General features: G+C 37.1%; 1 long non-coding RNA gene across 1 annotated transcript in view; it reads left to right on the forward strand.

Annotated features, from left to right (window-relative positions):
- Positions 1–11799, forward strand: part of LOC129636070 (uncharacterized) — a 28484-nt gene extending 16685 nt beyond the window's left edge. Inside the window, exons 3-4 of the long non-coding RNA XR_008706614.1 lie at positions 7286–7371; positions 10645–11799. This is a non-coding gene — a long non-coding RNA (uncharacterized LOC129636070). The remainder of the gene's footprint in view (positions 1–7285; positions 7372–10644) is intronic.
- The last annotated feature ends 1898 nt before the right edge of the window (positions 11800–13697 follow it).

Here is a 13697-nt window from a genome sequence, read left to right on the forward strand (position 1 = left end):
TCAGTTCATTTCAGTTCAGTGGCTCAGTCGTGTCCGACTCTTTGTGATCCCATGAATCGCAGCACACCAGGCCTCGCTGTCCATCACCAACTCCAAGAGTTCACGCAGACTCACATCCATCGAGTCAGTGATGCCATCCAGCCATCTCATCCTCTGTCATCCTCTTCTCCTCCTGCCCCCAATCCCTCCCAGAGTCAGGGTCTTTTCCAATGAGTCAACTCTTCACATGAGGTAGCCAAAGTACTGGAGTTTCAGCTTTAGCATCATTCCTTCCAAAGAAATCCCAGGGCTGATCTCCTTCAGAATGGACTGGTCGGATCTCTTTGCAGTCCAAGGGACTTTACAACACCATAGTTCAAAAGCATCAATTCTTCGGCGCTCAGCCTTCTTCACAGTCCAACTCTCACATCCATACATGACCACTGGAAAAACCATAGCCTTGACTAGATGGACCTTTGTTGGCAAAGTAATGTCTCTGCTTTTCAATATGCTATCTAGGTTGGTCATAACTTTTCTTCCAAGGAGTAAGCGTCTTTTAATTTCATGGCTGCAGTCACCATCTGCAGTGATTTTGGAGCCCAGAAAAATAAAGTCTGACACTGTTTCCACTGTTTCCCCATCTATTTCCCTTGAAGTGATGGGACCAGATGCCATGATCTTCGTTTTCTGAATGTTGAGCTTTAAGCCAACTTTTTCACTCTCCACTTTCACTTTCATCAAGAGGCTTTTGAGTTCCTCATCACTTTCTGCCATAAGGGTGGTGTCATCTGCATATCTGAGGTTATTGATATTTCTCCCGGCAATCTTGATTCCAGCTTGTGCTTCTTCCAGCCCAGCGTTTCTCATGATGTACTCTGCATATAAGTTAAATAAGCAGGGTGACAATATACAGCCTTGATGTACTCCTTTCCCTTTTTGGAACCAGTCTGTTGTTCCATGTCCAGTTCTAACTGTTGCTTCCTGACCTGCATACAGATTTCTCAAGAGGCAGGTCAGGTGGTCTGGTATTCCCGTCTCTTTCAGCATTTTCCACAGTTTATTGTGATCCACACAGTCAAAGGCTTTGGCATAGTCAATAAAGCAGAAATAGATGCTTTTCTGGAACTCTCTTGCTTCTTCCATGATCCAGCGGATGTTAGCAATTTGATCTCTGGTTCCTCTGCCTTTTCTAAAACCAGCTTGAACATCAGGAATTTCACGGTTCACATATTGCTGAAGCCTGGCTTGGAGAATTTTGAGCGTTACTTTACTAGCGTGTGAGATGAGTGCAATTGTGCAGTAGTTTGAGCATTTTTGGCATTGCCTTTCTTTGGGATTGGAATGAAAACTGACCTTTTCCAGTCCTGTGGCCACTGGTGAATTTTCCAAATTTGCCGGCATATTGAGTGCAGCACTTTGACAGTATCATCCTTCAGGATTTGAAATAGCTCAACTGGAAATCCATCACCTCCACTAGCTTTGTTCATAGTGATGCTTTCTAAGGCCCATTTGACTTCACATTCCAGGATGTCTGGCTCTAGATGAGTGATCACACCATCGTGATTATCTTGGTCATGAATATCTTTTTTGTACAGTTCTTCTGTGTATTCTTGCCACCTCTTCTTAAAATCTTCTGCTTCTGTTAGGTCCATACCATTTCTGTCCTTTATCGAGCCCATCTTTGCATGAAATGTTCCCTTGGTATCTCTAATTTTCTTGAAGAGATCTCTAGTCTTTCCCATTCTGTTGTTTTCCTCTATTTCTTTGCATTGATCACTGAGGAAGGCTTTCTTATCTCTTCTTGCTATTCTTTGGAACTCTGCATTCAGATCCTTATATCTTTCCTTTTCTCCTTTGCTTTTCACTTCTCTTCTTTTCACAGCTATTTGTAAGGCCTCCTCAGACAGCCATTTTGCTTTTTTGCATTTCTTTTCCATGGGGATGGTCTTGATCCCTGTTTCCTATACAATGTCATGAACCTCATTACATAGTTCATCAGGTACTCTATCTATCAGATTGAGGCCCTTAAATCTATTTCTCACTTCCACTGTATAATCATAATGGATTTGATTTAGGTCATACCTGAATGGTCTAGTGGTTTTCCCTACTTTCTTCAATTTCAGTCTGAATTTGGTAATAAGGAGTTCATTATCTGAGCCACAGTCAGCTCCTGGTCTTGTTTTTGCTGACTGTATAGAGCTTCTCCATAGCTATACCTAATTTGTTTATTCATTGATCATGTATAAATATTTGTATTGTTTCTACTGTTTGACTATTATTAATAGTACTGTTATGAACATTATTGTACAAGTTTTGTGTGGTTATATCCTTTCAATTCTTTAGAATTGGAATTGCTGGGTAATATTGTAACTCAAAAGTTTAACTTTTTGAAGAACTATCAAACTATTTTCCAAAGTGGCTGCACTAATTTATATTCCCACCAGCAATGCATGAGGTTACATATTTCTTCACATCCTTGCCACTTGTTATTGGTAATGACTAATGATGTTGAACATCTTTTTGTGTGTTTATTGCTCCTTTGTGTACTGTGTGTATGTTTGTTTGTGGATAAATGTCTATTCAAAGCCCATTCTCATTTAAAAATTTGGGTGATTTGTCTTTTTATTGTTGATTAATAAGAATTCTTTATTCTTGTTACAAGGATTTTATTAGACATATGATTTGCCAATATTTTATTCCATTCTGTAGGTTGTCTTTTCATTTTCTTGATGGTGTCTTTTGAAATTAAAATATTTTAATTTAATGAAATCTAATTTATTTATTTTTCTTTTGTCTTTGTGCTTGTTTCTGAACTCTCAAATCTGTTCCATTGATCTATATGTTTATCTTTATGCCAGTACTTACTATAGCTTTCTATTATTTCTCCTCAAATGTAAATGGATTTTCCCTTTTTAAAAAGATTTTTATTATTTATTTATTTATTTGTTGCTATGCGTAGGCTTTCTCTAGTTGTTGCACGTGGGGGCTCTTCTCTAGTTGTAGTATACAGGCTTCTTCTTTTGTTGGCTTCTCTTGTAGCAGAGCACAGGCTCTAGGGTCACGCTCCATAGTTGTGGTGCATGAGCTTTATTGACCCATTGTATGTGGGATCTTCCTGGAAGGGATCAAACCTGTGTCCCCTGCACTGGTGGGCAGATTCTTCACCCCTAAACCATTAGAGAAGTCCTCATTTTCCCTTTCTGTGCCAGAGAACAACTTGGATAGCCTGCCCAATCATTATAAGTCTGTCTTATCACTTTTTGAGTTATATAATATCTCAGCTGGAAGGGAACTTGGTGATTAGCTGGTCCAGTTATTTCATTTTACAGATGGTGACTCTAAGATCCAGAGTTTAGAGTTTATATATGCAATTGTGTGGGCCTTTCTGCACACATGGTACAAAGTTCAAGAAATCTTATCCATTTGTCATTTCTGTTTCAGGTTTTTTGAAAGAAATCAAATATCATGGACTTTATACTTCTATTTTTCTCATTTCCTTCCCAGGATCAAGTAGCATTCTGAATCTACTGTGTACCATTTCATGCTTTTGTACTTTTCCAGAACCAATATAAAGCCAGTTTATTATCTTCATTATTTATTAACATCCTTTTTTCATTTTAGCATTGTTTTTAAGGTTTGTTCATGTTGATACATATAGCTTTGATTCTTTAATTTTAAATATTCTAACATAGTCCGTTTAATGATTATATATCCATTTTCATGTATCCATTCTCCTGTTGAGAGACATTTAGGTTTTCTCCATTTATTTGTTCTGTTATAAGCAATGTTTGCACATTTGTCCTCCTGCTCGGATGCGAGCATGTCTCCAGTGGAGCAGTGCCACAGGAGAGCAGCAGAGGACCTACAGCTTTTAAACTAGTTATTGCAAATTGCTCTCTAAAGTGCTTCTCATAGCTCCTTTTTTTCATATCCTCAATTGTATTTGATATTGTCACACTTTTTAATTTTTGCCAATCTGATGTTTGCATAATGGTATCTCATTATTTAATTTGCATTTCCCTGATGACTAGTAAAATTGAACTCTTTTTTCATGTTTATTAGCCATTTGCTTTTCCCCCTTCCATTACATGCCTAAAAACACATTTCAGAATACTGTCTTTTCCCTACAGCATGAAATTGCTCTTTTGTATTTAGCCTGTAGTTAAATATGTCTCTCTAAAGACTAGTCTACTCTTACTGCTGCTGCTGCCGCCACTACCAGTTCTTCCACTATTGCTGCTTACTGAGGGGCTACTCTGTGCCTGGAGTATTTATTATTCTAATCTTCACTAGATACTTGCAGAGACAAAATTTCCATTCTAAAGATAAGAAAACTGAGGTTGAAATAGTTATATATATATATATATATATATATATACACACAAAGCTGTAGAACTAAGAAGTGGTGGAGTTTTATTCAAATTCAAAATCATTTTCTTAAAAGTCCCTCCTTCCCCCCAACCCAGTTCTTTTTCTTTATTTTCTGTAAATGTATCTCCTTATTTCTGTTGATTTTTGCACTGTTTTAAAGAAAATGAACCCAGTTCTTTTTCTTTATTTTCTGTAAATGTATCTCCTTATCTCTGTTGATTTTTGCACTGTTTTAAAGAAAATGTTCCCAGTTTATCAGGGACCCCTTAAAGTTTCTATCTTTTAATAATTACTTTGTAATATGTTGAAATTTCTTAATTATAATTTTGATTTTTAAAAAAGTCATTGTTTTCAACAATAGACTGAATAGAAGGAATGCCAAACAGATCTATTTGGACTATCATTTGAAATAGTTAAAGAGTAAATCATTATTAACTAACTACAATTCAAATGGTCCTACTTAGTTGACTTATACATTAAGCAGTTGCCACTCAGGTCAAACCTGTGTGTGATTACCTACGATAGTGTCTTGAGAGAAAGAGATAGAAAAAATAAGTACTGCAGGGAGAAAATAGGAAAATAGTTAGGTCAAACAGGATGTATCTGACTGTGGGCTCCTGAGAAGTTATTAGGTATCAAGAGAATGCTGGTATCTGGTAATCAGGGAAGTGAAAGGTAAGCATTAGAAGCTTATTTAAAATTTTGCATGTCCTCAGTCACAAAAGGAATGAAATAATGCCATTTTCAGCAACACAGATGAATATAGACACTGTCATACTAAGTGAGTAAGTCAGAAAGAGAAAAAAAAGTCATGATATCATTTATATGTAGAATCTAAAATATGACAAAAATGAATTTATTTATGAAACATAAACAAACTCAGACTTCTGGTTACTGAAGGGGCAAAGGGGTGGAAGAAGGATAAATTAGGGGTTTGGGGATCATCAGATATAAACTATTATATATAAAATGGATAAACAACAAGGCCCTATCATATAGCACAGGAAACTATATTCGATATCCTGTAATAAACCACCATATGTGTATATATATGCATAAATGAATCACTTTACTTACATCTGAAACTAATAGAATATTATAAATCAATTACATATCAATTTAGAAAAAAAATTACATGTGATCATATTTGCTGTTACCTTTAGTTGTTGGAGACGGGTGAAGTAGAGATCAAAGGTCTATCGCCTGAAATGAAAATGAATAGCTCATGTATCTGTCTTTAGTTATTCATTTTTTACCATTAATTCACCAGAGACTTTATTTATAATAACTGGGCTTCACCAACAGCAGCCTAGTAGTCCATAAAGTTATTCATAGGCTCACTTGTGGGAAGCCATCTTCTGACCTCCATTGCTTTTCAATGGATTCTGAATGTGATGCAAATGGATTAAATAATTATTAGCACTAGTATTTCTATTAAAGGTGAAATAGGATAAAGAGGATTCATGCTTGTCAGTAAGGCTGCTTAGTACTTCATGGTTTTCCTTTTCCAATGTGCTCTTGCAAATATTAAACAGACAAATGATTCTGCTGTGATGTGAATAGAAGTCACACAGCTGTAACTCCATGGACTCTGTGAATATGTTCCCTGCATTGTCAATTAATTTTGCTTCCTGAAGCATATTCTTTCATGTATAGTTTCATCCGTGTTGTGTGTTCTGCCTGGAATGATCAGAGGCCTGCTAAAGTGGATAAAAATAACAAATTAAAAACAGAAAAAAACAACAAAACATAATAGCTTTTCAGGAGTGAGGCCAGAACTTGGAGTCTGTTTTCTTTCCGTTTTTTTTATATTTTAATTTATAGGGTAAATTCATCACCTTTCTCCCACCCTTCGATAAGAATGGTCTTTTGCACTCTATTAACCTCAGGTTCTAGAGAGAGGCAATTTCCTAACAGGTGAATTAACACTAGATAACATTACCTCAAATGCCAAGTCATTTAATGTGTAATTGAAAAAAAAATTTAAGATGGAGTAAGGCAGTGTCTTAACTTCTTCTTTTTTTTTTTTTTTAACATTATAAAAAGTCTTTACAAACTAACTATACACTCCCTACCTCTGGAGAGTGATTTGCCTATTAACAAGCACAAGAACAACTCCCACTACCAGTACAGAAGAAATAGCACCCAATTTCCAATTACTTTTGCGGCTGACAGTTCACTGGACTGTTAAGACACGTTCGGCGCCATTGTGTGGATGTGGTGGAGCCAGGCAGCCGTGTGCGCCTCTCTTTTTGATTATGTAGTAATTAGACTTTTCCACTAATGGAAGGAGGCAAAAAAGTTTTTAGAGAAAATGACATCCAGTGAAGCTAGCTTTGAAAAAATCACTGGCACAAAAGAATAAAGAGTAACCTTTTTGTCATGAACACTGTGAAAGGTTTTATGCGTTAACTAAGCTGCATAAAAAATGAAAACTTGGAATCAAAAATTAGCTCAGGCATAATTGTATGTTTGCTTGCAAATACTAAAGCAAATAGGTGATTCAGACAAGCTCATTAGTCAAGAATAAGCCTTTCAGAGATGTACACAAGAGACTCTGGACGCAGTTGAACATCTCTAGGAATTCCGGATTCTGTGTCTCCGCTCGGTGAATTCATTGAAGATCCCTTGGCAGTATCGAAAGAGTGGGAGCTCGCCCTTTTGTCTTTGAACTGGCTTCACCTGAGAGCTCAGCTCTTCCTGTAGGTTATTAATGTATTAGTCATCCTATAAAAGTTCCCTTGATTTATTTTTCTGGTGGGGAATTTAATTCCTTCTCTTAAAATTAAAAACTCAAATTCGTTTCTCTGCTCTTTTGGCCTTGCCCCAACACCCACAGTCTTCTTTTTCTTCTTTTCTTCCCACATATTTTTTTCACTCAACTTTATATCTTCAGTATTTTGTGTGAATGTGACATTTTCCTTTTTACCTACAGAATTTTCCCATTCTCACTCCCCAGTGTGAACTGAAAATGGCAGTTCTTTATTCAGTACACTGCAAATGACTGGCACTCTATTGCAGGTATGAATATAACCAAATGTCTCCCTTTTTGGTCTTATAAAGTCCTAGAGGCTTGGATGCCCTTTTCAATTTCTCTCTCTCTCTCTCTTTCTTTTTTTTTTGGTTAACAGACATAGTAAAAAGAGGCTGGAGCTGGGGATTCTTAAAATTATCAGTTAATTAAGCACTGCTCTGATGAAAGAATTTTTTAACCTGGGTTTTCATACGTTACTAGTTTATGCCTGATTTATATCCGATTTAATGTCCGCATAGTGGTTCTCTGGTGCTGTTTCTCTTGTATATGGCAATTAACAAAAATTGTATTTTTAGCAGATTTTCATGGTGACCATATTTTAAAAAAAAAATTCACAATCTAGAATTTGACAAAAGATTTTTGTGCCAATTCTGCCACTGAGAAGCACATTGTTAGATTTAGATTGTGAGATAGTGACAGTCCTGAATGCTGGAATCTTTCCTCGTTTGAGGGATGACAGTACATTTAAAATGAGGATCCATGAAGATTTTCAGCATGGGGTCCTGGTATGGACAAAAAAAAGGGCTTTATGTATAATTTTTAACATGCTACTTATATCTTCATTTTTTTTTTGGTCTCTCAAAAGAGCATATTTGAAAGAAAATGAATGAATTTGATAGAAAATGAATGGAAATGACATTGTTTATGGTACAGCCTCAAAGATACTGTTTTATTAGAAACAGTATTTTTTAAGGTATTTTCCCTATTAATGTCTTTTTATCTATATCACATGCTATGATTGATATTAAAGTACTTTACAGCCAATATGAACAAATGAGTATGTCATTACAGCTTGGTTGAGAACAGGATTAAACATATGGCTTCCTGTGTCAAGGAACATAATATAGTTAGAAATTATTTGTGATTCTCTATTATTGCCGATGGAGCTGCTGCTGCTGCTGCTGCTGCTAAGTCACTTCAGTCGTGTCCGACTCTGTGTGACCCCATAGACAGCAGCCCACCAGGCTCCCGCATCCCTGGGATTCTCCAGGCAAGAACACTGGAGTGGGTTGCCATTTCCTTCTCCAATGCATAAAAGTGAAAAGTGAAAGTAAAGTCGTTCAGTCGTGTCCGACCCTCAGCCACCCCATGGACCGCAGCCTTCCAGGCTCCTCTGTCCACGGGATTCTCCAGGCAGGAGTACCGGAGTGGGGTGCCATTGCCTTCTCCGTTGCCAATGGAGAAAAGGACAAAAAAAGAAAGGAAGGAAGCAATGACAGTTTAAAAGGGCCATTTCAAATATAAAATTTTTCATTTTGCCTGTCTTGACTGCTTCTGCCATTGATATTATTACTGTCATTAACATCATTAGTGTGATCACCACCATCATCAATCCCTGCAAATCTGGAATCACACAAAAAGACCGTATGTGTGTTTGCTTTTGAGGGTTTTTGTTGTCCAGCATTTAAAAAATGAATAAATAAAATAGAAGCCAACAAACAGACAAAAAACAGAAAACTATTCAACAAATACTTGGAAAAAAATTTAAAACATTTAAATATTCTCATACTTCTCTGGTATACATTTTATGCAGCATATTCCATTCATTATTAAGACATGAAACATGTACAGTAAGGTTGGAAAAGCAGAGTTTTGACAACAAAAATGAACTGCTTCTTTTCATGAAATATTGGTGTGAGTTAAATTTTTTTAAATCAAAGAACAATTTAATTGAAACATGCTTTTACATGAACTGGACTGCTCAATTTTAAATTAACATTGCAGCAAGTTATCTATTAAATAGGACACATTTTTTGGCAATAGAAATAGCTGCTTCCCAATCTCTTTAATATATGTTTTAGAATTTTTGAATCCATATTTTCTTACATTGGGTTTTCTTAAAGTTTGACATCCATTTAATGTGCAGTCTTCTTGCTTCATTGTAAAAACAGGGTACATGTAACAAAACATATATTTGAGGAAGGTTCTGACTTTAATTCTCCATAGGGAGGGATTACATGAGGGATCCTGTAATACTTGTGACCCAGAATATAGGTATACAGTTATGAATTTATTTAGGATCTCAATGGGGAAGTTTTATTTTAATACTACTCAGTTTATAGCCCACATCACAATTAATTCATGTAAAAAGTCTTTCATCACTGTACCCTACTCCTATAAGTATGCTCTTTTCTACATCTATTTTACTCTGTTTAATATGTACTTTCCTGTTTGTATCTATTTTTATATTAATAAGATAAATGTTTTGTCTGTGAGTATATTTAATGTCTATAAATGGTGTTGGTATAGCATTCTTGATTTTTAGAATCTTTTAAACTAAGCACTATCTATTAAAGGTCTACTAATTTTGCCGTTAACAGGGATTGGATATTTGAAAATTAGGAAACAGTTGCCAAGCAAACAGCTTTGACATCTATTACAGAGGAAGAGGAGTCTTAGGACTGGAATACAGAAACAAGTGTGCATCAGAAATCCAGACTGATACATGAAACATCCAAAAGTATCATTATAGTATACATATTATTGTGTATAAACCAAAGTAATATTTGGTGAAATTTCAGAAGAAAAGGAAATCAGTAAGTGGTGGAGAAGTAAAAGAAATCTAGAAATTAAAGAGCTCAAGATTTGAAAATGTGTCAGGAAAGGGGATTTAAGTGGGGTGTGGGGAGAGGAGTGGCAATAGAGTAATGCGAATAAAGGCAGAAAACTGTAGGCTGCATCATGTAAGGTAGTGAGAAATAATGTAAATAATGCCTTGAAGCTCTAGAATGATATTGGTTTTGCTATGGACTTGTTCTGTTCCCTTTTGCTCATACCTACTTCTTTTTCCTGGTTGCCCTCTTTCTCTACCATTATTGAGAGCTCCCCTTATGTGAGGCTCCCCAGGTGGCTCAGTGGTAAACAATCTGCCGGCCAATGCAGGGGATGCAGGAGATGCGGGTTCAATTCCTGGGTCTGAAAGATCCCTTGGAGGAAGAATTGGCAACCCACTCCAATATTCTTTGATGTTTGGCAAAACTAATACAGTGTTTCAGGTTTAAAAAAACAAAAAACAAAAAAACACAATATTCTTACCTGAAAAATCCCATGGACAGAGGAGCCTGGCACACTACAATGCATAAGGTTGCAAAGAGTTGGACAAGACTGAGAGACTGAGCATGCATGCATACCCCTTATGTGGCTGGGGAAGTGATAGCAAAAACTCTAGCCTCCATGCTCTATATGGTGATCCATCCCCTGTAATGATCCAAGAAGAGGATGTTTTCTCACCAAGGGTCTTTTCGTATATAAATTTATAGATAAACTATTCTCGGATATCCTTGGTTGTCTATTCCTTGGGCCAAGTGCTGAGGACATGGGAATGGAGTGCCATGATTGATTAAGCCTCTGCCACATGCCCAGGTCTGAGATGAGAACCAAGCAAGCCATATGGTGAACAATCTTCCGGGAGACACACAGATGGAGAAAGAGGACATTTCCTCCCAGGAAGGAGGAGCCAGGCAGACAAGAGCAGCAAATATCTGTTGGAACTTCCCATGTGTCCTCATAGCAGTTCCCAGATGTAGGTAGGATCGAGATTCCCATTCACATCAGTTGACAAGGACACAGTGGCTGACCCAAAGTCAAATAAATTGTAAGTGGGCAAGGAAGAACTTGATCAAAGTCCACTGAAGGGTTTAGAGCTGGTTTGGAAGGGTTTAGAAGGGTTTAGGAAGTGAAGTGATCTAAGTGACATTTAAGAAAGATTAATAACATAGAGATAAACTCTAAGAGTTGCGTTTTATTTTTGAACAAAAATTTTTCCATTCTTTGCTTTTTTCTTTCTGTATTTTTAAAACCTGTGAATCATATGACTTCTTTGAGGGTAAAATTTAGAAAATCAATGTGAAAAGCTTTTGATTATTCAGAAAAAATAATAAAGATCTTAAACACACACACACACAACTCCCTCTCTCGCTATTCACAGTCACAGACACAATCCTATTATGTTTATTGAAAGTTTATTGCATTCTAGGCACCTCTCGTATGCCTTACACATATTATCTCATTTAGCTCTCATAAAGTAACCTTATGATGCAGGCTCTACTGTTGATTTGCATTTTACAAAGTCACAGAAAGTTTGTTAAGTAGTTTGTCCAAGTTCATGTAGACAATAGATGTTAAAGCCAAAATTCATCTCCAGCCTGATTGCTAAATAGATGTTCTTACCCACCAAACATACAGCTAAAAAATGCATTCATATGCAGGAAAAATATGTGTATATTTTACTATATATGTATATTTCACATGATTTATTTGTGATTGCTAATGCCATACAATCTGTAATCAATTTAAAATGTGTTTATCCCAGTGGAACACAGAAAATTCCTTTATTTAGTATTTCACTGTTTATGAGAATAAATGGATACATACTGGTCTGGATCTGTATTATTAATTAAATTAAATTAAATGGATTTAGTTGCCTGTAGATGACCAATTACAGTTCTTCCTAAATACATAAAGCCCAAATTAGTCATGAAGGAAAATTTCAGGTGTCAAATAGTCTGATATTCACAAATACATTGCCCTATATACCATTCTATGACTTTATCTGTTACCTAAACACCTCTGCGAGAACCAAAATCTCCACTAAATATATTTTCTTTTCTATTTTAAATGTATTTTTCATGTTTCATTCTGAATATAATTGTTCTTGAGTTATAAAAGATCAGCACTTCACTGCTGGAAAATAATACTTTGATGGCAGCCAAGACTTAGGGAAGAAACTATGCAATGGATCCTGTCAATATTCAGCTGACAGAGGCTACTCCTGCTTGTTTCAGGGGAAGATTTTCAATCTGTTTGCAAGTACCTGCCAAAACGTTTGAGTGAATAGGGATGAATGCAGTCAATCACCCAGATGTTCCACCTGTAGGAAGCCATGCACCCAGCTATTTAGGAACAAGCAGGTGCCCAGAATATGAAGACAACACACCTGGAAGATATGTGGGTTGTGTGTGTGTGTGTGTGTGTGTATGTGTTTGTGTGAACTTTTTTAGGACACATATTGATGTCATGAAACAATAATTAACCCCTCTCATATGCAACTCTGAGATAAAGTGTATATAATATAGTTTAGAAGAATGTTTATGTATCAGTTCAGTTCAGTCACTCAGTCGTGTCCGACTCTTTGCGACCCCATGAATCGCAGCACACCAGGCCTCCCTGTCCATCACCAACTCCCGGAGTTCACTCAGACTCACATCCATCGAGTCAGTGATGCCATCTAGCCATCTCATCCTCACATCCATCGAGTCAGTGATACCATCCAGCCATCTCATCCTCTGTTGTCCCCTTCTCCTCCTGCCCCCAATCCCTCCCAGCATCAGAGTCTTTTCCAATGAGTCAACTCTTCACATGAGGTGGCCAAAGTATTGGAGTTTCAGCTTCAGCATCATTCCCTCCAAAGAAATCCCAGGGCTGATCTCCTTCAGAATGGACTGGTTGGATCTCCTTGCAGTCCAAGGGACTCTCAAGAGTCTTCTCCAACACCACAGTTCAAAAGCATCAATTCTTTGGCACTCAGCTCTCTTTCTGGTCCAACTCTTACATCCATACACGACTACTGGAAAAACCATAGCTTTGATTAGATGGCCCTTTGTCAGCAAAGTAATGTCTCTGCTTTTTAATATATTGTCTAATTGATGCTTTTGAACTGTGGTGTTGGAAAAGACTCTTGAGAGTCCCTTGGACTGCAAGGAGATCCAACCAGTCCATTCTAGAGGAGATCAATCCTGGGTGTTCTTTGGAAGGAATGATGCTAAAGCTGAAACTCCAATACTTTGGCCACCTCATGTGAAGAGTTGACTCATTGGAAAAGACTCTGATGCTGGGAGGGATTGGGGGCAGGAGAAGGGGACGACAGAGGATGAGATGGCTGTATGGCATCACCGACTCGATGGACATGAGTTTGAGTTAACTCCGGGAGTTGGTGATGGACCCGGAGGCCTGGCGTGCTTTAGTTCATGGGGTCGCAAAGAGTCGAACATGACTGAGTGACTGAACTGAACTGAGATTGATCATAGCTTTTCAGAACCAAGGAGCAAGGTTCTTTTAATTTCATGGCTTCAGTCACCATCTGCAGTGATTTTGAAGCCCAAGAAAATAAAGCCTGTCACTGTTTCCATTGTTTCCCCATATATTTGCAATGAAGTGATTGGACTAGATGCCATGATCTTCATTTTTTGAATGTTGAGTTTGAAGCTAGCTTTTTCACTCTTCTCTTTCACTTTTGTCAAGAGGCTTCTCAGTTCCTCTTTGCTTTATGCAAAAAGGGTGGTGTCATCTGCATATCAGGTTATTGATATTTTTA

Source organism: Bubalus kerabau, chromosome 21, assembly GCF_029407905.1.
Source record: "Bubalus kerabau isolate K-KA32 ecotype Philippines breed swamp buffalo chromosome 21, PCC_UOA_SB_1v2, whole genome shotgun sequence".
In the NCBI taxonomy this organism is placed as follows: Eukaryota; Metazoa; Chordata; class Mammalia; order Artiodactyla; family Bovidae; genus Bubalus; species Bubalus kerabau.